This window comes from Passer domesticus, chromosome 4, assembly GCF_036417665.1.
Source record: "Passer domesticus isolate bPasDom1 chromosome 4, bPasDom1.hap1, whole genome shotgun sequence".
NCBI classification, from domain to species: Eukaryota; Metazoa; Chordata; class Aves; order Passeriformes; family Passeridae; genus Passer; species Passer domesticus.
Window position 1 is genome coordinate 51,469,043 of NC_087477.1, and position 24,810 is coordinate 51,493,852.

A 24,810-nucleotide genomic window follows, 5' to 3' on the forward strand; every position below is an offset into this window, starting at 1 on the left:
GTACGAACAGCGCCGCGGCAGCGGCTCCGCGCTCTCCGGGAAGGCTCCTTCTGCCATTCCCCGGGGCTCCGGGCCGTACGCGCTCGCGGCCGCTCCTCGAAGCCGCTGCCGAAAGGGTTTCGCGGAGCCGCGGCCGGGAGGGCCGGGAGGGCGCGGGGCCGCCGCCGCCGCCGCGGGCTGTGTGGGGCCGGGCGCGCGGCACCCGGCGCAGACAGGGCCGGCGGCGGAGCGGCGCGCGCGGGCCGGCCGAGGGGCGCGCGGGGCGGGGCGCGGGCGGGGCCGGGCCGGGGGCGGCGCCGCCGCCTCATTGCGCGGCTCGGGCAGCGCTGCGAGGAGCCGCGGGCGGCCCGCACTGCCCGCCCCGCCAGCCGAGCGTGGCCGAGCCGCGAGGGAGCCGCTCGCCTCCTGTGTCTGGCCGTGCTGCTGAAAGAGCCCGACCCGGTGTCTGGCTGGGATGCGGTAGGAGAGATTCGCGAAATCGGAGATGTAAGAAATGAGAAGTTTTTGCATAATTTGCATTTGAGGTATCGCATCTCGCTGCGGAGCGAAGCCTTCGAGCTCCCTCGCCCGACTCTGTTATGCTCGCATAGTGGGAAAAGTATAAAGTGCTCTGATTGTCGTGCTTCCTAGGGGATGCGATACCTGCTGCTCTGGGGGGTGTGGGAGAGGTTGTGCTCGCTCAAAAGTCTAGAAAGAAAAATGTAACTTTACAGCAGTGCAAATTATGCAAATAAAAGTATGGGGGCAAGAATCAGCCCAGATTCATTTCTAAAGGATTGTAAAATCCTTCATTTAAAGCTTAGTGTAATCTTTGACATTTATGTGGGCACCTGAAAAAAAACCAAACCAGCCCTAAAGCAGAGCTTTGGTATGGAAGTACATTGCTGCTGTGAGCAGACACATTTCTGTCTGCTTCTCGTTTAAAGTGCCAGCTCCTTCTTTTTTGTATACCTAATACACGATACGCATGGAATATACAGCTGTGTCACAAAGTCATTCTGTATTCTTAAAGCTTAATATAATCAAATTCATTGCCTAAAGATGGTGTAGTTGAAGATTTGATCCTTTTTCACTGAAGTGGAAATACTTTCAGTAATTGAAAGCAGATTCATGTCTGGAGTTGTACAAGCCAAGGTTTTCATTTTTAAAATAAACCTTTTGTTCTTCAGCTTTAAATATTTCAGTGAGCCATCCGGAGACCTATGTTAATTGCTAGAGTAGACTTTAAGGAAGGATTGAGGAAAAAAAACTGAGAAAGGTATGTCAGAAATAAAATTTACTTAAAATAATAATGTCTGTATTCCAGTGCATGAACATACCATTGCAGTTTTTGTGCACACTGTGTTTTAGTTTTCCTGTTCATCCACAGAATATGAATTTGAACTGCCCATCTGTCTGTGGAATTTTTTTATTTTAAACTCTCTTCGCTTACGTTCATCTTACTTAGCCTGTTTGCCAGTTTTTAACTGTTTATTAAACAAAACAGTCAGAACTTTGAAGATTTGGGGAAATTCTGATCTACTCCAGTAAACAAACCTGACACTTTGTGGTGATAGCTGTCCTTTGTTAACTTTGTGTCTGTTTTCTGGCTGATCCTGTGGAAAGCTTTCAAAAACCTTGCTTTTCTAATATTTTAGCAATGGGAAAAGAAACTTAGGATGTGGACTACCAAACTCCCAGACAAAGACTGAGCTGCTCTGGAGCTGTTTGTTAGAAGCTTTGAAGGTAGAGAACAATGGAGGCAGGGGAAGGGAAGTACCTTCTCTCCCCTAAGATCTCTAATCCACAGAGTAAATTCACTGAAAATGTGTAGAAAAGTTACTGAGGATGGCAAGAGTCCCCTGTGCGTTGGAAAGTGTATTAATTTCTTAATAGACACAAGACTCTAATTGCCTGATGTTAAGTATAACTTATCATTAAGATAAGAATTTGTAATTTGTATAATGGCACTAAATAGGCTGGGTTTATTCTCATGAACTTCTAGATGGTGTGCACACAGCTGGTGGAGTGCACTTTCCCTTCGTTCAGAAGGTAAATCTTTTCATACATTCTCAGTAAGTTCTGGTGGAAATATTTGTGTAAAACCCAGGAAAGTGCTCAAACAAGAACAGAAAAAAACTAGCTTACCTTTTTTTCATCCATCAGATTGGGGTTCAAAACTGTCAAGCAGCTCAGTAGCTACAAATGAGATGTTACAAATTTTTTTTATTAATCGTTCTGCAATCCTGTGTGGAAAGTGGCCTCATATTTCACAGTATAAGGGTACTTTTCCTTTCAAGGAGTTATAAAAGGATGTGTTACAATTTAGCAAGAAACCTACAGCAATAGGACCTTTAAAAAAAAACCATTTTATGTTTAAATGGCTTTGTTTTCTCATTTTTGCTTTCTAACCGTTCTGATACAAGAAGTTGCATGTTCCATGCAGCATAGGGTATATTTTTTTCCAGTTGAAGAAATGCAGCCTGACTGGTAGCTGTCTAGGAAAAATTGGTAATTGATGCAGAAAAAAAATTATAAAATGCCATGTCAGGTGTGTGTTGATTCTGCAGGTCCACAAGAAGAATGCTGCCATACACCTATCAGCTTTGAAGTCTGATTTGTTTAAAATTACAGATGGCAAGGCAGAGGTTGAACATTGAAATTAACTTTTATAATAATGGCAAATTTTAGTACTGAAGAGTTTATCCTTTGGCTTGAGAGATATAGAAATACCTGTAAATTTCAGTATATGCTGCAAATGGACCCCACTTAGGGACTTGAGCTTGAGCTGTATTCTTTCAGTTTGGGAATGCAACTGTGAAGATTTAGCATGACTTTTCAAATTACCAGAATGGTCTGATAAGCAATTGTGAGATCAGACTTCATAACTTCTCTTCCTGTAACTTGTATTGCTTCCCAATTCACTTGTTGAACTAAACAAGGAAATGTAAAAGGTCTTAATATGTGTGCTTTGTTCAACATGGAGTGATGATATGAGAAAATAGGACTTCACTGTATTATTGTCCAAAATAAGAAAAAACATTAGCTTCCTTTCTGCATGTGTTCAAAGATCTTACTGTTGGTTATATTCATTCTAAATACGTCATAGGCTACGCTGTGTGGGTTTGAAGGACTTTTTCCAGAGGTAGACACAGATTTATGCATTTCAGAATAGCAAGAGGGCTTTTGTATGTTCAGTAATGTATGGAGTATGATGCTGTGAGCTGGTGACCTCACTAATGGTTTGAAGATGTATATATTTTGTAAGTTTGAAGATTTTTATACAAAACAAGAGATCAGGATGAAATAAAGCAACTGTACTAAAAAAATGTTTACATAGTTTTCCAGTTAAGTTAACCTTTTTAAATGTTAGGGACAAGTGGAAGAAAACGACTCTTGTGTTCCTGTAGGAAGTGTCACTCACATTAAAAATTCTGAACAAAATAGTTAAGTGGCTGAAATACGCTCAATTAAAAGAAGATAGTCATTCATCTTCTTTGTCTATGGTTGTGGAATTCGAAGTGCAATTATACATGAAAACTTGAGTACTCACTCAAGGTAACAGCAAGGTGTGTAGACTTCTTTTGAAGTTGACTAAGGCCACCCTTTACCCAAACTTGAAACGAAATAATTGTTTTGTGTAAATTGCTGTAAAGTAGACTGTTTTTGAAGCAAGTCTTTTAGATGTAAGGAAAAGGTAGACTTCTCATATCTGGAAACAGTAAATCATTCTGGCTCAGAATGAACAGCTTGTTATTTACAGCAGAAAGGACTTTGCATAGTTTTAGTATATGAATCACTGCAAACTTCATGGTTTTGATACTGTAATCACTGATTTTTGTATTTACTACATGAAAGTACCTTTACAGGAGGTTTAGTTCGTGGTGTATTCGGAATTCAGGAGTTGAGTTTGCATTAAGAAGTGTTAGAGCAAAAGATTAAGCCAAATATATGAACATGTTGAAATTTGCACAAACTACATCTAAAACTCTAAGTAATGGTGGCCTGACAAAATGGCAGAGGTGGATTTCTGTAATTTCTGAAGAACTGCATTTTGATCAAACTGATTAAAGACATGTGACAGGGTTTCTGCATACTTAATTTTCTGTGGCAAAGGAACAGCAATTTTGGCAGTAGCAGTAAGTTAACATATCTGGTATCACATCAACTGTGAGTTATGTATTTTTATCTTTCTGATACAACTTGCTGTTTTGCCACTTTCTTGCTTTTGAAGGAGATTCAGACCTATACAGCAATGTTTCTAAGATGATTAAAAGAAAAACAGATTTAGAAGAAAAAAAAATTAATCTAAAATAAGATCTCTTGCATCTCTGTATAACTAATATCCAGCTGCTGTACCAGCTTTTTTTATTCTTTTTATTCTGTTTCAGTTGTTATTAGTCCAAGAGCTATTGATATGGGGCTTTTTTTTCTTCTTGGTATCAAGAAGAATTAGTGTCCTGGAGAGCTGTTTGGCATATAAGAGTATATATTAATCAAAATTAAAAAAAAAAAGGCAACTGCTATTATAGAATGATATTATTTAGTTGTTTTCCCTAATTCCCTAATATGTTTTCCCTAATAAAAATCATAAAAAAGCACTGCCTTAAGATTTCAAATTGTCATAATTGCCAAGCTAATTTTTAAACTGCTTTAATTTTCACCTCTAGTATAGTTGCTGACCACACACAGAGGGGAAAAAAATGAATGGCATTGGTTTTTTAGACGAGCTTCTGGTTTAATCATATAGACCTGCTTTTTCATAAAACATTATTGTATCCTTGTATGAAATATAACCAGTTTCAAATCTGGAGGAATTTCAGAGTTGTTAATTTTTGCAGAACATTTTTCCTCTTAAGTCAGAAACTGCATTAAAGAAAAGACTGTTGTCCAGGGAGTTGTAAAAAGTAGCCTGGAAAGCCTCTTATGTTCTTTCTTTTAAATAGAACAGAATTGCCTTACGTAGCAAAGTTAACTTTGTTAACCTTTTATAATTATTTAACCATTATTTCATTTTACCCCCTGCTTAAACATTGTACATTAATGCGGTAGACACCTGGCTGTGCTCTTAAAAGTTTATTTGTCTTTCAATTCCTGTGATAGTAGGGGGCAGTATATCTCCTTAATTATCTTTGTTCAGGGAAATGTTGAAAGGCCAGGGTAGTTAAACAAGGCCATTTGGATTTGCAGTAAGGTCGAAGTCAGATGCAAGGAAAGTGGTTAAATGCATTATCATCTTATTGAGCACATCATCAGTAAAGTGACCTTGATGGAGGTGGAAAAAGCCATTTGGCTATTTTATGACAGCCACCTCTCTGCTGGCTTTATCCCTGCCAGAGTGTACTTCAAATAGCTTTATCACAGTCTTCTCTTGTTGCTTTGAAATCTGATTTTTTCTTAATTACAGGTAACGAATTAGAGGCTGAACAACGAAATGAACTTTCTATTAATGGCAAATTTTGCTACTGAAGAGTTTATCTTTTAGCTTGGGAGATCTAGAAATATCTCTAAATTGACTATTAAGGTGACCTTTATGTTAATTATTATAAACCTGCCTTTAAGGATTTCATTAATAATCACTGTTTTTTATTCATTACTCTCCTGCTTTGTAGACTGTTTTTTAAGTTACTATGAGGACAAACAAGCCAACTTCCAGCCTTAGCAGCAGGGACATTATTTGTTTGAATGTGTGTGTATTTAAGTTTTTATAAATATACTCAAACCCTGGGAGGCCTGTGGCTAAGCGGGAAACTACTAGTTTAGAAAATATATAATTAATGGTTAAATTTCTATCTCACTATCTCACTTGTGTTTTGTAATGGTAGTCAGTATTGATGTCTTAAAAGCTTATGAAAGTATAGTTCTAGCTGCTGCATGTTAATATAAGTATTTAATCAAAACAATCTCAACTGTCCATCTTTCTCTCTTTCCTTTTTACTTGTCTTTTCTCATTCAAGAAAGATTTCTTTCATTTGTGTAAAACTACATTAATATCAAATAAACAGGCTAATTTTCAATTTTTGGCCTTGAAAAGAACTTTGTGATATTTTTTTTTATAGTGCTTCCTGTCTAGGGATTGGCATAATTGTTAAGGGAATTTAAAACAAATGCGCAAAATACAAGGAAAGACAATAACAAGAAAACTGAATCCAAATTTGACCACCTGAAGGTACAGGTTAATTGACTGAGACTTACAGCAAAGCATTAAAAATTATTGGAGACTAGAGGGAATGATTTTATAAGAAAAGATGAGAAGAAAGAAAAAAAAAACCAATGCAGCATAGTCACATGGAAGAACCACCTGAAAGATTTTTAAAGACCTTGTGGACTGGGATGATTTATCTAGATGCAGTAAGATGAATTAAGGACCAAAAAAAATGAGCTGCGTTTCATGGCACATTTTATAATGGCAACATCCTGGAGGCTATGGAAAATATCTCGGCACAGTTCATAGAAGTTCCACTTTTTGAAATACAAATATTACTTGTTTTGTGGTAGTTTGTTGAGTGGCTGTTGCACCTTTTGTTCCTAAGCTTTGATTATATGTTGCCATTTTAAAGGTAAATGATTTTAACTTCCACTTTGGAACCTGTGAGCTCATTTTCTTCAACACATAGGTGATCTCCTAAGAAGAGAGCAGGATTCTTCTTCCCATTATCATTTTTGTCTTTGGAGCTGGAAGGCATCTCATAGCTGTTGCCTCTCCAGTTTTATACATTACCCTTGGGTTTGCAGTATTTCTCTGAGACAGGTTCCTTGGGGCAGTTAAGATTTTAAAGTTGCCAGTTGGCAGCAGTGTTTTGGTGTGGTCTTTAGTACAGGCTTGTAGAGTCAGAGTGTGTTCTCAGCAGGAGGCAGCATGGTCCAGATGGAGAGAGAATCTCCCCTTTCACTCATGCCAAGTTCCCCTAGTTCCTCACAGACTTGCCTGTTGATCTAGTTGCCTATATGATAAAGTGCCCTTTGCCTCTGTAGTCTAAAGAATTTTCTTACATTTTTCTTTCTGTTTAATTATTCTTGCTTCCTCCCCAGCTCTCTCCTTGTACTTGTCAATCATGTTCTGCAATCAAGCAGAATGTATGTGTGTGTGTTTCCATATGCCCAGCCAGAAGACAAGCCTTTTGAAGGCAGACACATAGAGTCAGAGTTTGAAAATGTAATTCTGTCAAACTGTCTTTTTTATCAGATGACTTCAAGAAGGGTGCCACACAGCTAGGCCTATCCATTGTCTTGTAATGATGCTGAATCTTAGGATCTCTCCTACCAAGCAGGAGACAAGCAGTAAGGTGATGCATCTTGGGCTGAAGGTCTCACTGTGCCTTGGCAAGTATGCTGAAAGTACTGACAGTATTGAAGCCTCTTCTGTAGACTGGAAGTACCTCAGTACCTCAAAGAACTTTTCCTACCCTTTCTGCCTTTTCTTTTGCCCCTCCTTGACGATTTTGGTTTATGGAGCTGAGCACATATTTTATTGCCAGGAGAGTTTCTTTTCAGCAGCTGTCCTTTCTCCAGGCAGTACAGAAAGGTTCATAACACTGAATGGGTATCTTCAGAGCATTTCAGACAGTCTTATCCTGCAAACCCTGCTACTCCTCATTTGTATGAGAACCCAGTGTTTACCACCCTACTTTTCCCCTGAGGTCAAGGAATCTTAAACAGACTTTTCAGTCAGTGGGCTCCTCTCTGGATGTAAACCCTTCTCCCCTGATGATTTTCCTGTCAGTGGCATTTGGATAGTATTTGGAGTTATTCTTCAGCAGTTCTGCCAGCTTTTCACACAAGAGACCTGTGTATTATTTATCAATTCTCTTTTCTTATTTCTGCCCTCCAGCTTGTACATTACCCCCTCATTCTAGTCCTTTGCACCTAATCCTAATTTACTGCTGATCAGAGCCATGGCAGCAGAACCAGTTACTTGAGGTGAAAAATAAAAATAAAGCCTACATCAGACAAAGTTCTGTTTTTGCCTTTGAGGCAATTGGTTTTGCTTGCCGTGATTTTGGTGACACCAGGCAGAGCTGAACATTCTTCATTCTGCTTGTATTTTGTTTGCTTTTGTTTCCCGTAATGGAACTGTACCTCATAAAAAAACAGGTAACAAATTGTTCATTTTGAGTTTTGGGTTTCACTTTCCAGTGTACAGAAGAGTTTCTGCTAGAATCAGTTATTTGATTATTTTTTCCCTGTGTTTTTTTGGGTGTAGTTTATGCATGTAGTTTCCATGTGCTCTTAAGCCAAATGTGGTCAGTATGCAGTGGAGTACATGGGGATCTTTACTAAGAAATGCAGAAATGTACTGAATCCTATAGCAAACTGAATTACCATCGCTTCATGAAAGTAGGTTTATTTGCTATAGTCTGTATAGAAATTGTAACCTTTATAAACATCATTTGTAGACTAAGCTGTGTTAGTCTGGAACAGCATATGCATGCATGTGTATAGTTTGAATTTTAGCCAAGAGAAGGAGTCCCCTACATTCAGCTGGCTGATGTTCCACTTGTGTGTTCGTGGCTATAACACAGCACCTCTTTAACATCCTGCCTGAGCGTTGAAATGGAGCAGGCCATGGATGATGGTAAATCCAGCAAAGCAGTAATACTCGAGAAGTATTGGAAAGTATCAGTTCTGCTTGCCTGGTGAGAGCTGCCTGCAGCTCAGAGTGGTGTGCTACATGCTAGCACCTGTTGCTGTGACATATTCCCTCCTTTCTTGGGTTTCCCAAATTTTGCAACATGGTGAAAGAGGGCAATGAAAGCGAAGGAAGAAACCAGACAAGTCCCTTTCTTTTTTGCTGTGGAGAGAAAAAATAGATTGTAGAGGAGAGATAGATGTGTAGTCTTTGTGTACAGTAGCAAAGGGAACAAGCCAAGGTCCATTTCCTGTTACAGCTCAAGTATCACTGATGTGCGCAAGTGCTTCACCAGGGGACCTCAATTCATTCAACCTTCTGTGAGCAGTCCGTGGTTCATACCCTTCCTTGAATTGTGTGGGTGTTATCTGAGAGACCACTGGTTGTTAGCCAAAAACTAAGGCAGGAACAATACTATCAGTTCCCAATTATTGATGATTTTTTGCCAGTGTTTACCCTCAAGCTTGCACTAAACTGCTCCTGTTGAGTTAGTGTAGATATAAGCATTGAGCCTGAGGCTCATGGTAGAGAAGAGAGGGAAAGGGTAAAACAAAGGACACCTGTGTCTCTATAAACAAATTGGTATTTGACAGAAACCACTTTGAGCATAATATCACAAACTTAACAGCAAATTCACCCAGTATATTTGTCTCAGAATATTTTTTCACATTCTAGTTAGGTCTGGATTTCTTTGTTTTTTTTCCTCTGGTGATTTCTGTATGGGCCTGTCAGGCCAGGGCAGGTAGGAACCCTTTGAAAAGTGATCCTGACAAATCTCTCTTCTAAAGAGATAGTAATTATCTCCATTTTAATAATTCTTTATTCCACAGATTTACTTCCCGTGTAAGAACTTTTAAATTATGCTTTTGCTTCCAGGGTTTTTTGTCATATAGCTCTGAATTTAGGATAATGAGGTTTGGTTTTTTTTTAATTGCTTTTAAAAAAATAAGAGAAAACCACACAAGAATATGAAATGTCAGTTCCCATTCAGCACTCAGCTGAGTTGAGAGGCTGCATGCATAACTGCCTTGCATGTACCTGTTCTTGCCAGATTTGTTGCTCCTTTATCAGTGAAATCAGCTTGAAAAATGTTCAGTTTTGCCTCATTTTCATGTACATTTCCATATTTTTTGAGAGAAGTAAAAATACTATAACTCATGTTAGTGGTCATACTCAAAGTGAGATAACTAAGTAATTAAATGTGTTTTGATGTGTTTTCTGCTGGATGTAGATGCATGCAATATGTTTTTTTAGTTCACAGAAGTAAGTTGTTCTTGTATGCACTCAACATTCTAAGAATAGTAAATCTTTGTATCATGATATTCCTATTGCTAAAATAAAATTTTAAGTTGGTTGAAAGGTGTCTAAGTAGTCCATTTTGCCTACCCATATGAAGAACCTGAAGAAATGCACTCATATCTGTTGTAAGTCAATTGTAACTCACATTAAATGTCTTTCTGTGGCAGAGGAATTGCCTAGCTAGCTTTTGCTTTGGATGGAAGTACATCTCCTTTTTAAAAAGCCACTGTTGTTTTTTTAAAGAAAGTTATTAGCACTGATGCATACAAGACAGTTTTTTTTAAAGTAGTGGACTCTGCCTGCTGATCTGTTAATCCTTAGTCTGTGGCTCTCCCTTTTACTCAAATGCTGATTTGAATTCTACAGACAGACCTTTTACCTTTGCCTATCATAATTCTGGAGAGCTCTTCTCCACCTCAGTAGCATTAAAATGAAGCAGAAAGAAAGTATTTGTTTACTTCTCACAGACAAACAGGTAATAGGCAATTCACTGTTACTGTGACAGTGTCATGCTTTGAGGTGACCCAAGGTCTTCCATTGAGGCAGATGTGTGTGCACTTGCACAGTTAATGTGCCTTCTGTCTGGACAGGCTGGTGTTTTCAAAAGAGACTTCTATGGTAAAAGTTTCATGGGCTTAGTGGAAGAAGGTTTATTTTACTGCTCTGGTCATTTGGGAAAATGTAGCAGTAGCGTATTATATATAGATACACAAATTAACCATAATATTGTATACTTTTCTCTAAAACACCTGAGTTTTGCAAGTATCTGTGGCGTAGTGAGTAAAGCAGATTTTATTAGGTTGCTGTGCTCTTCCACGTGGTCAAACTTGCTTCTTTCCTTTATATACAGCATAAATTGATGTGCCAGTGCAGGGAAACAGTATAACCTTGTTGAAGAAGAACATAAGATTAATCTGGAATAAAATGTATAGAAAATTTTATCATTTTTAGTGTTCATAATATATGCAGTGAGTAAGAGCCTGAATGAGGGATGTGGGACTCCAGGCTGCTCTTCAAAATGCAGTTTATTATATCCAGGACCTTTCAGCAGTCCAGGGTCATGGGCGACAGGGCCTGTGCCTACAGTTATCAGCTCCAGCTGCAGACAAGCCTGAAGACCCTTTAATTTTGGCAACAATGCATTATATACTTTGCTGAGCATCCTAATACAGAAGAACCAACCTGTACCTTAGCTTTTACCTATAACCTATCATAACTACTATAATTACCATATTCATGTTACTATTCTGCTGTCACTAACAGTTGGTACTTTACAGTTTAAGCTAGAAGTTGTTTTTCAGTTTTCTTGCAGTAGAAGATTCTGAGGCTTTTTTCTACTGGCAACATCGGCAGTCTTGTTTGCCTGTGCTATCTTTCTGCTTGGTAAAAACATCTTGTTTGAGGTGGGTTTATCCTTTGCTATAAGTCATAAAAAACCCTTCTAACTAACAAACTATAACACACATATCTGTAAAATATCTTAGACTCACAAGGAAGAAATACAAAGCTTTTAATTTCCCCCACTTCTTCAGGGGAAATTTGTATGCAAGCTGACTAATGCACCAAATTTCAGACAGCTATGAATTAAAACCACTAAGTTATGAATGCCTGAGAACAGAGTGCATAGTAGAAATGACAGATGCAGCACAGGAATGCTATAATAACTTAATATAATAAATGCAATAAAATCAGAAATCAGCACCTTCATGTTTCAGAAGGAGATTACGACTAGACACATTGCTTTTGTAGACAAATTCCCTGCTATGTGGCAGCTGTAGCACTAGCAGGTCTTTACATGCCCACAAGAGCAAATCAGTCTTTAAAGAGGTAGTGCATTTGAAACTAGCAATCAGGGGTTTTATTTTTTATATCTTTATTACAAGCATATGTAAAGTTTGAAGTGCTGTCTACTTGAGTAGAGTGCGTGTCAAATGTGTAACACCTTTCTTGGCCATTCTCAGGTTGGCAACTCTTAAAATTCTAAGGTAACAAAATGTTTCTTTATTTATTTTGGGTGCTATGTTGATGTTAAATGCAGCTACCTTTCAGATGGCCAGCATTTGAGAACTGTTTTCATTCTATGAAAGCCTTGACAAAGAAAAAGCCATTTACTGAGAGACTTGTTAGTGCTCTTCAGAGCAGTCCTCTTTTGGCTTCCACACTTTGTAACTGATTACAAGCACACAAATGTGGGGTTGTGGTTTTTTTTGCTGTCATGAAACACTCTTCAAGAAAGGATTTGGAAAGCAGGTTTGCAGGAAACCAGGTAATGGGAGTATTTTAAACTCCTAAATTCCTTCATTCACGTAAGGGAAAAGGGTGTTTCAAGTTGTTACTTGCATTGTAATGTGTGAATAATAACATACTATCAAAACTCTTAGGCAACTGACTGCAAGCTAATTTTATTGGATAGCAATAAATTACATTTCAAATCATAAATAGGTACAATATTTATGATAATAAATACATTGAAAACAGTAGTCTTGCTATCCCTCAGAAGATGTTGAACAGTTTAATCCCAAGAGACTTACAAATACAAGTATAATGGGATATGCTTGATAGGGAACATACCTCCTGTATTTCCTACAAAAATTTAAATGTCATTTGAATAGTAGCTTTCCTACTTGACTGTGACTGATGTTAAAACTTATATCTTACATGTTAAGGTGTTAAAACTCACATCTGTAGCCAGTAAAATAAACAATCTCTAATAATAGGAATGGAAAATGGGTAATAAATTTATGTTCATTAGTGATGAACAGAATTTAAATGTAGGTCTCCAAGGACCAGAGAAATGTTTTTCCTTTGTCATTTTTAAAAGGCTTTGTGTAATGCCAAAATTTGTACATGAATAGGTACAAAAAAAAATCAGCTAATCAGAAAGTCACACTAGTCAAATGAATATTTTGAGTAGACAATATTTTTCTTTTTGGATTCTTGAATATATCATAAAACAATCTTAAAGTTGTTGAGGAATCTGTGGTTTAGTAGCCTGTGTGAATTTGCATCAATACTGCAAAATTATGTATTTGATACTATGTGGAATAACAGAATTTAGATTATAAATTTATAAATGTGAAGAACATGTTAAAACTCTGGCACCTTTTCAACCTCCTCACTGACTACTGCAAATAGATTTTCATAATGAAAAAGGTGGATGATTTCTTGTAAGAAGTTACAAGATTAGAACTATTGCAGAAAACATGTTAAGAATACAATGAAAAAACCCATAAGCTGCTTGCTCTCACTTGTGGTAGACCAAGGCTGTGACAGGAGCACAAGTTATAGGCTTACTTTTTCCAAAATATTTGCAGGAGTGGTGTAGGTGTATTGGCAAGCCCTGCACCCTGTTCATAGTGGTAGAAGCATCTGTTATTTCAGGGAAATGATTTTGGCTTCTGTTGTTTTAACTGAGTTCTGCTGCTGATACAGTTATATCTGTGGTAGAACATTTACTGGCATAAATGTTTGTTTAAAAGTGTCATTAGGGTTTTTTTCTCCATTTCTGTTATGAAAACTGGTCTACCATCATATGCATGTTTATCAATTTCTTACAGCTTTTATAACAAATAATACTCTCTTAGGCGTAAATATGTTGTCAGCTGTTTCACATTATTTTCCCTGGGAACTCCACAGTGGCATTTTTAATGAAGAAAAAACCTAATTGGCTGCACTAAGAAAATACTGACAGTAGCCACATGCAGAAACATTGTCAAACCAAAGAGGTATTACCCTATGCTCCTTACATGTGCTGGGTTTGCTATAGGGGTGCTCCAGTGACTTGAAACAGGTGCTTGCAGAGAGCAGCTGAGCATGTTACGTTTTCTCCTGCATGTACAGTCCCACTTATACACAGCCCTGAAAGTCTTATCTCCACTATATTGGCAGTTCAAACTAAGTTTTGTCCCTGAGGCTTTTCAGCCTCCTCTGAGCTAAATCCTGGTTTAACTCTGGTTACCTGGGGTAAGGTGGAGGGTTGTAGCTCATGGAGGATGAGAAAGCTGAAGTTTGTATTGCTGTGCTGTAATAAGGGTGCAGTATCTGGGTTAAAAAAATTGATCTAATGATGATCCATGAACACTTGTGTTGCTGCTTTGTGTTGGGCATGCTGTTTCTTGGGGTGGCTGGCATAGCTGAGAGAGGTGTTGCTGAAAGACTCTGTTTCAGATGTGTTTGGTGTAGGCATTAGTTGCCTCTATTATGAAAACATTTTCTGACAAGATTTGTCAGAATCTTGTTTGATTTTTTAAAAATAATTGTTTCAAAAAAAAAAAAGAAAACCCTAAACAAATCAAAAGCAAGACAAATCCAAATAGCTGGAACAAGGTGCTGATTTGGAGATTGTATAATTATTTGTAGAACAGTGGGCTGGCCTGCATTTGTGTGAAAATTGTTACAACATGTTTAAAATGAGAGGAAAATAGCAATATATCTGGAAGTTAAAACCTCTTCCCTGCATGTGGCTTATATTGAATCTGATAATGTGCTATGCATTCATTAATTTAATACAAAAACACCATCTGTATAACAAATATCAAAATAACTTCTGTATTTTCTTCATATTGAACCAAGTAGCTTCCAGATACCACACAGCAGGAAGAGCAAACACCTTATACCACTTTTCCCCACCTCTGGGGTATCATTTCCTTTTCTAGTCTCTCCTTACTGATGTCTTACTGGGCAGGATGACTTTCCACTGAAGGGCAGCTGATTGTGTATTTCTGAGCTGTGCTTTACTCCCTGACTGCATTTTGTTAGCTATGCTATCCGTTCTTACCAGTGTGGAGGGATGACCCCTCAAGAGGAGAGGTGCAGCCCAGCATCCTTCATGCCTCCCTTGAAATGGCCTCATGGTAGGGTGCTTTTTCCTACATACCTTGTTCTGAAATCTTCCTAGTTTTCCTATCCCTTTTTGTTCATATCTGCTCTGATTTGATAATTCCTTATTTGTTTTCCCATGGACTTTTTTGTTTGTTTGGTGAGCTGTGTTCTTTTGTTCCTCGCTGCAGACTTGGGCTCCTTTTTGGTGCTTTTTTACCCTCTCACTGGAGCTAGCAGAGCCTTTGGCTTTGGCTTATCTGTGACTGCACTGAACCACTTAGTTGTGGTTTAGACCAGAAATATACACTTTAAAAAAATATCTAGAAACATTTTTAAACTAGACATATTTTTGAAGCAACCTATACTGGTTTAAAGGGAGAAAGATGTGGGGCACCTTGAGTTTTAGGGAGATGTTCACATCAGTGTCTCCTCTCCTGTAGCCTGCCTCTCCAGTTCTTTCTTTCCTAGCTGATAATAACTGGTTTTGTTAATTTGGTTCAATCTCAGTGAAAACTTGAGGATCAAGCTCAAATCATTTTCAGAAAACCCCCTCAACCTGCATTTCAGTTCAATGCTCTTCTAGAAAACAGACTAATTTATGGGACTGCAGAAATTCACATAGACCCTGGCTTGGGTGCAGTGCATGTCAGCAGACAGAGAGAACAAGCCACATCTGGGCTGTCATGTGAGAGTAGGTCATACTGGCTTCAGCAAGAGCAGGACTGGTTGCAGGATTAACTTTAAAGATGTTTCTCACTACTTAATCTGCTACAGCTGCTGATGAGATGTTTGGTGCATCTCCTTTTACCATTTCTGCTCTTATGCTCAGACCTGGCCTTTCCCAATCCAGAGTCAGTATTGGTGTGGACAGCAAGGTTGGAAAGCATCCATTTAGGAAATGAAAGGTAGCTTACTTGCTATCTTAGGGAGCCAGGACCTTGGCACTTCACACTGGAACTTACATTTTTATTCTTTGCCTTTCAAGTTGATGTGAGAAGATGGATCGAATCCTTTTCAAATTTCAGATAATGACTAAGTAACTTATTCTAAGATTAAATTTTCATTCTTACAGGAAAGCTATGAACCTTGCAATATTTCAATTAGTAATACTTTTTGACTTCAAAATGCTTTCGAATTGCCCGTGACAATATCTGAAGAGATACTGTGGACGTTGTGACTAATTATGAGAACTACATGTTAGCATTGCAACTGGCTAGCTTTGCCTTCCTCAAACAAAAGAAAGGATTTCTTGCAGAAAGTCTGCATCTGTGAAGAGCAGTAATCATAAATGATTGACATGTATCTGAGCAGTTACAATTCTGGTATCCCAGTTCTAGAACTACTCTGTTATTACTTCCCTTTTTGCTTCAAAACCTGACTTAGAGCAATAGACTGACTTGCATAAAATAAAATAATGGGGCTTGTTTCCAAATGAAGGTTGATGATGTGCTTTAACATAAAGATAACCAAATGAACTTCGCTTGTTCCCCGAATAACTGCAGTGCTGCATCGATCTGAACAAACACCTCATACTTCAGTATCTTTGAGGATATTTTTTTAAGGTGGCTCTCTTTTAGTTTCTAGGTGGCTATTTACTCCCTTGTAACTGCTTTTCTAGCTTGCCATCCTCTGCTTCTAGTTGCTCTGCAGGCATCTGGGCCACTCAAGGCTTTAGACTTACCAGGCACTGTCATGTTACCCTGTCCTGCAAGTTGGTAACATTAGGTAGGAATTAAGGTTTCTGCATATGTCAAATTTAAGCAAAGACCCCACTTACACTGGCAGTGTAGAAAAAGCAAGCTACAGGGTCTGGCACTAGAACAGACAAATTCATCACTAACCACATTTGAAGGGGCACAATTTTTGCAAGTGGAACAAGATTTTGTCAAGGATTCAAAGCCTTTCCATTACAGAGAAGTTCTCAATATGAGTGTAATAAACGGCATTTTCAATTATTGTACTCAGGGACAGGAGAGGATAAAAGAGGAAAGTTGTTCCTGCCACTGTGACTCTAAATCTTGGGGTAGAGTCATTTTCTAAGACTGTAGCCAATCTTGAGCCAACAGTTCACTGCTGCAGAAAAACTTAATACAGAAGGAAACAGAAAGAGTGGTAGAGAGGGTGATGGTGGGGAGACAGCATAGTTTTATGTTGGGTTAGCAAGTCAAATCAATTACCCGTGCAGATACATGGGTAATGAAAGGTGGAGAGGGGGAGGTGGGAATGGCTTGCTGTAGCAGGTGGATGGTAGGGTGGGGTGACCTTTTTTTGGTGTCAGGCATTGTGACTAGCTCAGTTTTAGATTACTACTTCAGCCATTGTAGCACTGATGTCAAATACCTGTGATCTTTTAAAAACCTGCATCCCATTTTGCATCTTTTTTAGCATTGAGCTGAAGTATTGGTGGTGGCAGACTGGCTTGAGTTTCTGCAGAGATGTATCTCTTTCTGTGCTGCACCTAAGTCTCCTGTTCTTTAAGGTGTCTTCCTTGCACTTGGGATATATGTAGGGCACAGATATATTATTGAAACATGTTAATTGATGATTGCACTATCAGTGAAAGTGAAGATTTCAGTGCTGACTTGCAGTGTATTTGCCACTTACTTACTTTTAAGGATACCCAGTGGCATAAGAGGCTGCTTTTATGCAAGCCTCAGTATGCTTACTGTGCACATTTGTTCAATTGCTCTGAAGAAAAAAATCCCTACAATAGTCTGTAAACTTGAGCAGTTGTAGTGGCTTTCTCCACCGAAAAATGAAAGGATTCTATCCCAGACACCCTGTGAGTTTGCTGTCAGTGTCTTGCTGCAACTCTGCCCTGGCAGTACAGGAGCATAGTCCTGCCTGACAAACAGGCTGCAGTATAATCTGGGCTGCGGATGGTCCTCTCCCCAAAGCTCTGCTGCTCAGTCTCATTGCCCTCCTTTTCTAAGAGACTATTCTCTCCTTAAAAACACCTCTCAAACAGCTGCACAAGCTGCACGCAGGCAAGCACTTCTAAATAATACGGATCCTTTAATAGCTAGTCTGCAGAGCAGAGTGAGCTGAGCTCTGATTTTCACAGAGCTGGATGTTTGTCAGTTCTCTGTAGCACATGCATGCTCCTGTGGGTAAGGACAGTCTGCAATCACTTTGGCAGTGATAGATGCCATGTGTGTGTCATACAGTATCCACTGCTGGTTACTCACAAGTTAGTGACGATGAGGAAGTATTTTGAAAGAATAAGAATTTAAAGGCCTGAACTTGATCTTAAAAAAAAAACCCAAAAACCAAACACAAAATGCTGTGCTCTCAGTGTATGAGTCTCTTTGCTGTTGCTTCAGTCCTATGGTGATTTTGTAATCTCTTGAACAAAATAGGGGAATGATGGGCAAAACTGGACAGTGGAGCAATCAAGAATTGCTGATTTATTTTTTTTTTAAAGTTTTTTTTAGTAAGCAAAAAGGTTTGAGTCATCCCAGCTTTCTCGTCATGCTTCATTTTGCATGAGTTTGCAAAGAAGATGGAGAGATGCCAAAATTCAGGGAGGAGATCCCATGTAATCCTGTAGTGTGCCAGAGAGGAAAGGCTGGGTAGAAGGATTACATGTGCTCCTGATGTGTTCATTTATGGTAATGCAGCTTTGCTATTTGCCAACCAAATGGATACTTAAAAGAGGAGATTAATAGTGGAGAGCATCGGCTCAAACCTTACAATGGCTTTGAAATAAGGTTTATCTCATAAACAGTATTTCCGTACAGTCATTCTTTATTGTAGTTGTTTTACTGCAGGCTCTTGCTAGCTGATTAGAAACTTGGCTTGTGAGATCAGGTTTGTTCTGTGGTTTTGTTAAGAGTGAGAGTGTTAGGTGTGCTGTGAGGCTGTACAACCTTTTTGGGCAGCAAATCCCTGCAGAAAGGCCTGACGTTATCAGTGTCACAGGGATGCACCTTTGATGTGCACTTGTAGCCCTGGGGGTAGGGACAGCACAGGGCCTGTGGGCACGGAGCCTGTGCTGGTGCTGGGTCTCAGACTTGCTCGAGTTTTGAGCAAGTGCATGAATCTTCAAGTCCAGTTTGTTCCGAAACAGACAATGCCCAAAGAAGAAAATCTCTTAAGGTATTATTTAGCTTCAAAATACTGTCGTTTCACTGACAGTAAAGAAGTGAGTGTGATACGGCAGCATACAAACTAAGTTTTGTTTTGAGAATGTATTATTAATAATATTAAGAAAGGCATTGATTTACCTGTTGTGGATCTCTCTTCTGCAAACAGAGAGTATCTTTGGTGCAATATAAGCTTTCATAAGCTTTGCTGAGATTCATATCAAGTGTAAAGAATATGATAAACTGTTTTGCAGAATTTAATAGGAGATAAACGCCAGTTTTAGTGCATGGTGAGATGGCTGTTTGTGATAAAGCTAAGATTACTATCAGCAGATTTTTTTTTTTTTATTCTCCACAATACTCTTTGTTTCCCAATTTTAATATAAAGTGCTGTCAAAAAATGAACTTAAAATGTAACTTGATTCAGCTGGGGGGAGGAATTAGGAAATGAGAAAGAAGTGTATTTTTTAATACTTTTTTTTATTGTTTAACTTGTTTTTACTTGACTGTTGGTTTGTCGTGAATCATCCACTCTGTTTCTCAGTAGAACATAGATACTAACTCTTGCTTTTAGTGCAATGAAAAAGGCAACTTTGTATGCAAAAGTTAACTCTTAGTAAAACAGGAGATATTTGTAAAGAGGGTTGATAATCCAGATAAACTGCAGGTTCACAGTAGCCTGCCTTTTACTTAATCTTTGCTGAGAGTAGATTGAATCAAACAAGTGTGCTTTCATTTCTGAGGCTTCATTCCAGCCTAACACTGAGCATGAAAATTGCTGGTTGCCATTTCATGGAGTGAAGGTTGCCAAATCCACAAACTCTTCCCAGACCTTTTTGCTGGCATACAGGGACTTACTGGCAAGGCAGCGTTTCAGAAATGCTTCCACATCCACTGCATGAAGTATTTAGCAAATGCCAATGCCCCTTTAGATTTCTACATGATAATTTTTGGTGCCATTTTTTGTAACCAAACCTAACGTTATCTGAGGAAGAATCTCACAAATCCCCTGTCATAATATTTTACTGTGCTGTAGGTTGTTTCACTGCTGGCTCCTAGCAGCTTTGCAGCAGCAGACATTACCCTCCATTTTGAGAGGAATGCACGGTCTCCTTGAAATGGGAGCTCTGGAATAGATCACTGGGTGTTTGTCAAGCTACATTTAAAAGGAAAAAAAAAAGTTGGGGGGTTCAGAAGCTTTCATAGGCTCAGAGTGGCCATATTGTACAAAAGGTGGAAAACTTCGCCAGACAAACATTTCTCTAAGGCTTTTCCCCATCAGCAAAATCTTAAATTTTCCTGCCAGCACTTGGGGTCACCCAGGCAGTGTTCTTAACCACCTTAAGTCTGAGTGCCCTCAAAAGGCTTTGAATATTCCCTGTTCTCTCTCTGAATATTCCCTGTTGTCAGTAGGAAATGTCTTTGTACAGCACTAGTGCCTCCATGGGCACTCCATGTTTTTGTTGTTCACCAAGTGCCGCTGCTGTGGCCCCACATGGTGGTGGAATCTCAGGTCCCACAGGTGCTCAGCAGTGTGCAGGCTTGTGAGATTCGTTTTGACACGTAACCTTCATTATTTCATATTCTGAAACTGTTTTGTGTTTCAACCATGGTAAATGTTCATCTTACTGAGTTCAGCACTTTATGAAGTTAAATCTCCTAAAGCACACTGTTGTGGCATGACTCCGCAGAGGGGAAATGCATGTCAGCGGGTCTCATCCTGAGGTGTTTGCTGAACATTTTTTTGCAGTACTCAAGTGTTTTAGTACCCAGGGAAAGTAAGCTGAGTAATATGGGAAACTCTAGTCTTGTTGCTGTTAACTGCCTAATTGTAGCATGTTTAACAGTCAACAAATTTAGTACTCCTTTATGAAGGGCTTGTAGGTGCAGTGACAGAAGGGTATGACAGAGAGATGGACTCATTTTGGGAAACCTAATTATAACGGCATAATTTTACTTTTCTATTATTGTTGCCCGATTTTGTCATGCTCCTAGTGTTGCTATTAATGTCTTCCCAAATGTCAAATTCAGACTGCTGATGGTGATCATCTCATGTCATATTGCTAAATATATACAGGCTGTTGAGAATGTCTGATGTAAATGTTATGCCAGACCTTCTACATATGCATATTAGAAAACTTGTTATGCTAAGTACCTGCTATAAAGTACCTACTTAACTATTTTCCGCAGTGGTATACAAAACAAATTGAGACTTTTTTTTAAGGAATCATCATCTGTGGTAAGAAAGATCTCACATCTGAATGGTTGTGACACTAAATTATGTTAAGTAACAAATTCCAGATATATCTCCACTTTCAACTGAAAGCTAATGTCATTTCCTTATAAATGTTTCTCTGAGAGATCTGAATGCATCAGACTACCACCTAGCAGTCAAACGAAGAAAAGCAAAAAATGCCTGAGGGACATTCTTAGTAAAACTTCCTAATATATTTTTTTTAAAAAAATGTTCCTTCTAGTCTGGTAAATTCAATACGGCTTCAATTATTAATGTTAAATAACTCTTTATTTCTTTTTTCTGAGTAATTTTGGAGATGAAAAGTCACTTTCAGACATAAGTTCTTAGGGCCTTTGAATTAGTTGGCTGCGTGTGAATGAACACTTACTGTGTGCAGTGTAAGTTGTGCTGTTTGGTTTACTTGTTCTTGGAAGCACCTTGTGCAAAATTTTCCTCTGATATATATTGAATTTTCTGTGTTCAAGCTATTTGAAGTGTACAATTTTTGTAATTTGGATTGAAACATAAATTACCTGCTGTTGGAGCTGCTCTTTAAATGCTTTTCTTTGTAAGAAATCACCTGTAGCTTCACTGTGTAAATAAGATTGCAAACATAACTGAAAAATTAGTATCTTGTTGCTACTGAAAATGATTGCAGATGACTGTGGAGATTACATACCTAGGGAATAAGATTTCACCTTTATAGTGGTTTTGTGATGTCTCCAGTGGCCTTTAACATCTGCCATTATGCTGTTTTCATGGTTCAAAAGCAAGGGCTTGAAATTTTAGAATTATAAATGTATTTATTATATTCCCCACATCCGCCAAAAAAGGGCTGAATTCTAGCATATGAATACATAATTGTGGGATTTCAAAGTGCCTGTATCCTGTTAGAACAGCAAACCTTTGGATATCCATTTTGAAGAAATGAGGGATGCCATTTGTTTTTATTAAGTTGGGATTTGAATGTTTGGAGAAAGCATTGGGGGAAGCATTTCTTTTGGAAATGGGAGTAATATTCCTCATTTGTGATGTTAAAAATGTTTTTTTTTGCCATAGTCACAGTCTTTATTACTAAACCTAGGAATATGTGCCTAAAACAAATATGCTTGTTTTCCATTTCTACTTATAACTTCGGCTTTTTATTATTTTAATTTTCAGGATATTTTCTGTGTAACACCAAAACCAGAATTGAATCTTCTGGTCTCTAAATGTGCCATTGTTTCTTTTTTATGGAAAGGGCAGTGTATTGATTATAGAATACTGAGACATTGAAAACTCTTCATTCTATATGAAGTCATAAGGGAAATTAATGAGTGATGTTTTTCAGTCAAGGAACTTAGGAATAAAGTTAAAATTAACTATTTTAGCTGACCACAAACAAAGAAAAAAACAAGAATAAAAGAACAAGCTTGCAATTCAGCCATTTCCTCCCTTTTTTCTTAATTCAATGAACATCTTTTCATCTTTTGTGCAGCTTTCCACTCTTGTCTGTTTGCTTAGTCATGTATTCCAAATACCAAATTTGGGTTAAAACCTGGCTTATATCCCAACCAACTTTCTTCACCACAGGAAATTTTCATTCTTTTTGTATTTTTCAGCATCCGACTTTGATGCATTTTGTACTATTTCTCTAATTATGCTTATGAAGTGACATTTGGGGAACCCTTAGGGACTACTGGGAAACATTTTTGAAAAGGTTGCTGTTCAGTATAGGATATGGGAATAATTAGTTCTTTTATGGTGGGTTGTGTTTGTTTACAAGGAAATTGTATCTTACATTTAGTAAGGTAAAGCTAGTGCACTCTTCTTCATGCAGTAATTGTTGTCTTCCAATATGAAATTAAGTCAAGAATTCAGTTTATTATTATTCAGTTTATTATTAAATTTATTTTAACTCAGGCTTCTAATTTTAGCGCATTTTGTGTTCATGGTGAATATGATTATTCTTAAATATGTTTGAGATTAAGGATGGCTTTATGAACTCATCATTATAATTGTTGGTCTTCATTTTATAAAATGTCTTGTGTTTCAGCATAAATATGAGGGTGATATTGTTATGAGGGATCCTTGCAAGAAGTCCATGTGCTGAAGATGATATAGGTAGTGTGGAGAAACTGGCAAATACAGAGAGATGCAATTAGCAGAAAAGGAAGGAAAATTTTCTGAAGTGATATATATCCAGTAATAATAAAAATAAGGGAGGAAATTACAGGTATATATTGAAAAAATGTGTAGGTTGGAGAACAAAGTGAAAATAGCATTTCTCTGAAGGAAGTTGTCTAAGTCCTAATTTTTTTTAATAGTAGATTTGGCAGAGCACTGAGAAATAACACTTATGAAAGCAAGGAGAGGAAGGGGGTAATTTAGTGTCTTTCTGCCTCCAGCTTAGAGCTGTGGCTTCTGTGTGAGATTCAGTTGAACATGGAAGCTGTGCCATAGATTGAAGTGCAGCATCTGCTTCACCATATCCTGAACTGTGAACCAGGAGCAGCTGAGCACAATGACCCTTTCTCACTTTGTGTAGATCAGATTAGGACATTCAGTAATTTCCTTACAGTAATTCAATATAAAAATTTGGTTACAAGTGGGGAGGATTGAACCTATTAGTAAGAAAGAAAGCGCATACCTGAAACTCACAGGACCCCTTTCACTAGAGCATATGGTGCAGTTGAGTATAGGCATTATTGTCCTGTTTAACTTTTTTGAGTTCTCTAGTGCCAGTGCTGACTTTGTCAAGCCTGCATTTTGTAGTGTGACATACAGTCAGTGGCAGCTGCCATGTACAGCAGGTACTATGCCAAGAGGACCCTCCTCCATGCAGGTTGGATGGATCTACAGATATGAGTGTCTGAAAATCCAGCCTTTCATCTTTCTGAGCATTCCCTCCCTTGCTAAGATTACACCTATGACAGCCCCACAGAGATATTTGTTGCTGCTCTTGATATTGTTAATATTAAATATTAAAATTAAGTATGATATATTAATATTTTAGTAGTCACACAAGTCTCCACACATCTTTAGAAACTCTTTGTACTAAGCATTTTTCAACCATGTAGAGGCATAGCCCTATTGTGAAGAGCTTGTAATATAAAACAAAGGATCTGTGAAAAAGAGGGAAGGGTGCCTCAATCGCATACCTCTGTAATAGAACTTTATTTTATGAGTAAAACTTGAAGTGTTCCTATTTTCTCTTCAGCAAGCTGTTGGTTGGCTGATTTGGAAGGAGAAACTGCAAGTAGGAGTGGGTTTGAGTTTGGTTGCCCTTCCCATATATTTAAGCATATTTCTTTAGCTTATAGAAGCTTGTTGCTTCACTTCTAAATTTAAAAAAATTCAATTGCAATATTCAAAAATATTAAAGAGACTTAAATTTATAGGTCATGTTCCTGGCTGCCCCTCACTTGTATTTCACCATCTAAAGAGTATCCCAGTGCTACAAATACGCCTTTTGTAGCTAAAGTTTACTGACTTTACTCAAACTGGCAACAGTACAAATTGATTCCAGACTGAGGATCCAAATTTATTGTAACTGTTTGAAAACAGATGCTGATTCAAATTACTGCATTTAACAGCTAGAATTAAAATGCCACTATCTGGTGGCAAAGCGTTGATTTGGATGACTTGGGGTGTGGAGTGAACTGCTCCAAGGGGAGCCTCTGGCGTGCCGTTTGTGGCTGTGCTGCACAGGAGAGGCCGTGGGGCAAAGGCACACGGAGGAGGTCATTGCAATAGGATGGCTCTGCCTCCTGGCTTGTTTT

General features: G+C 38.3%; 1 protein-coding gene across 40 annotated transcripts in view; it reads left to right on the forward strand.

Moving 5' to 3' along the window:
• TENM3 (teneurin transmembrane protein 3) overlaps nt 1-24,810 on the forward strand; it is a 1,290,895-nt gene that overhangs the window by 1,053,390 nt on the left and 212,695 nt on the right. For 2 of the 40 annotated variants that reach the window (XM_064417804.1, XM_064417813.1), the window contains exons 1-2: nt 314-459; nt 1,170-1,258. The exons of 32 other annotated variants lie outside the window; for them this stretch is intronic. The gene's annotated coding sequence lies outside the window, so the exon portion shown is untranslated. Of the gene's footprint in view, nt 1-313; nt 487-1,169; nt 1,259-24,810 lie in introns of those variants that run through there. 6 more of the 40 variants (XM_064417803.1, XM_064417812.1, XM_064417805.1 and 3 more) reach the window with 4 other exon arrangements.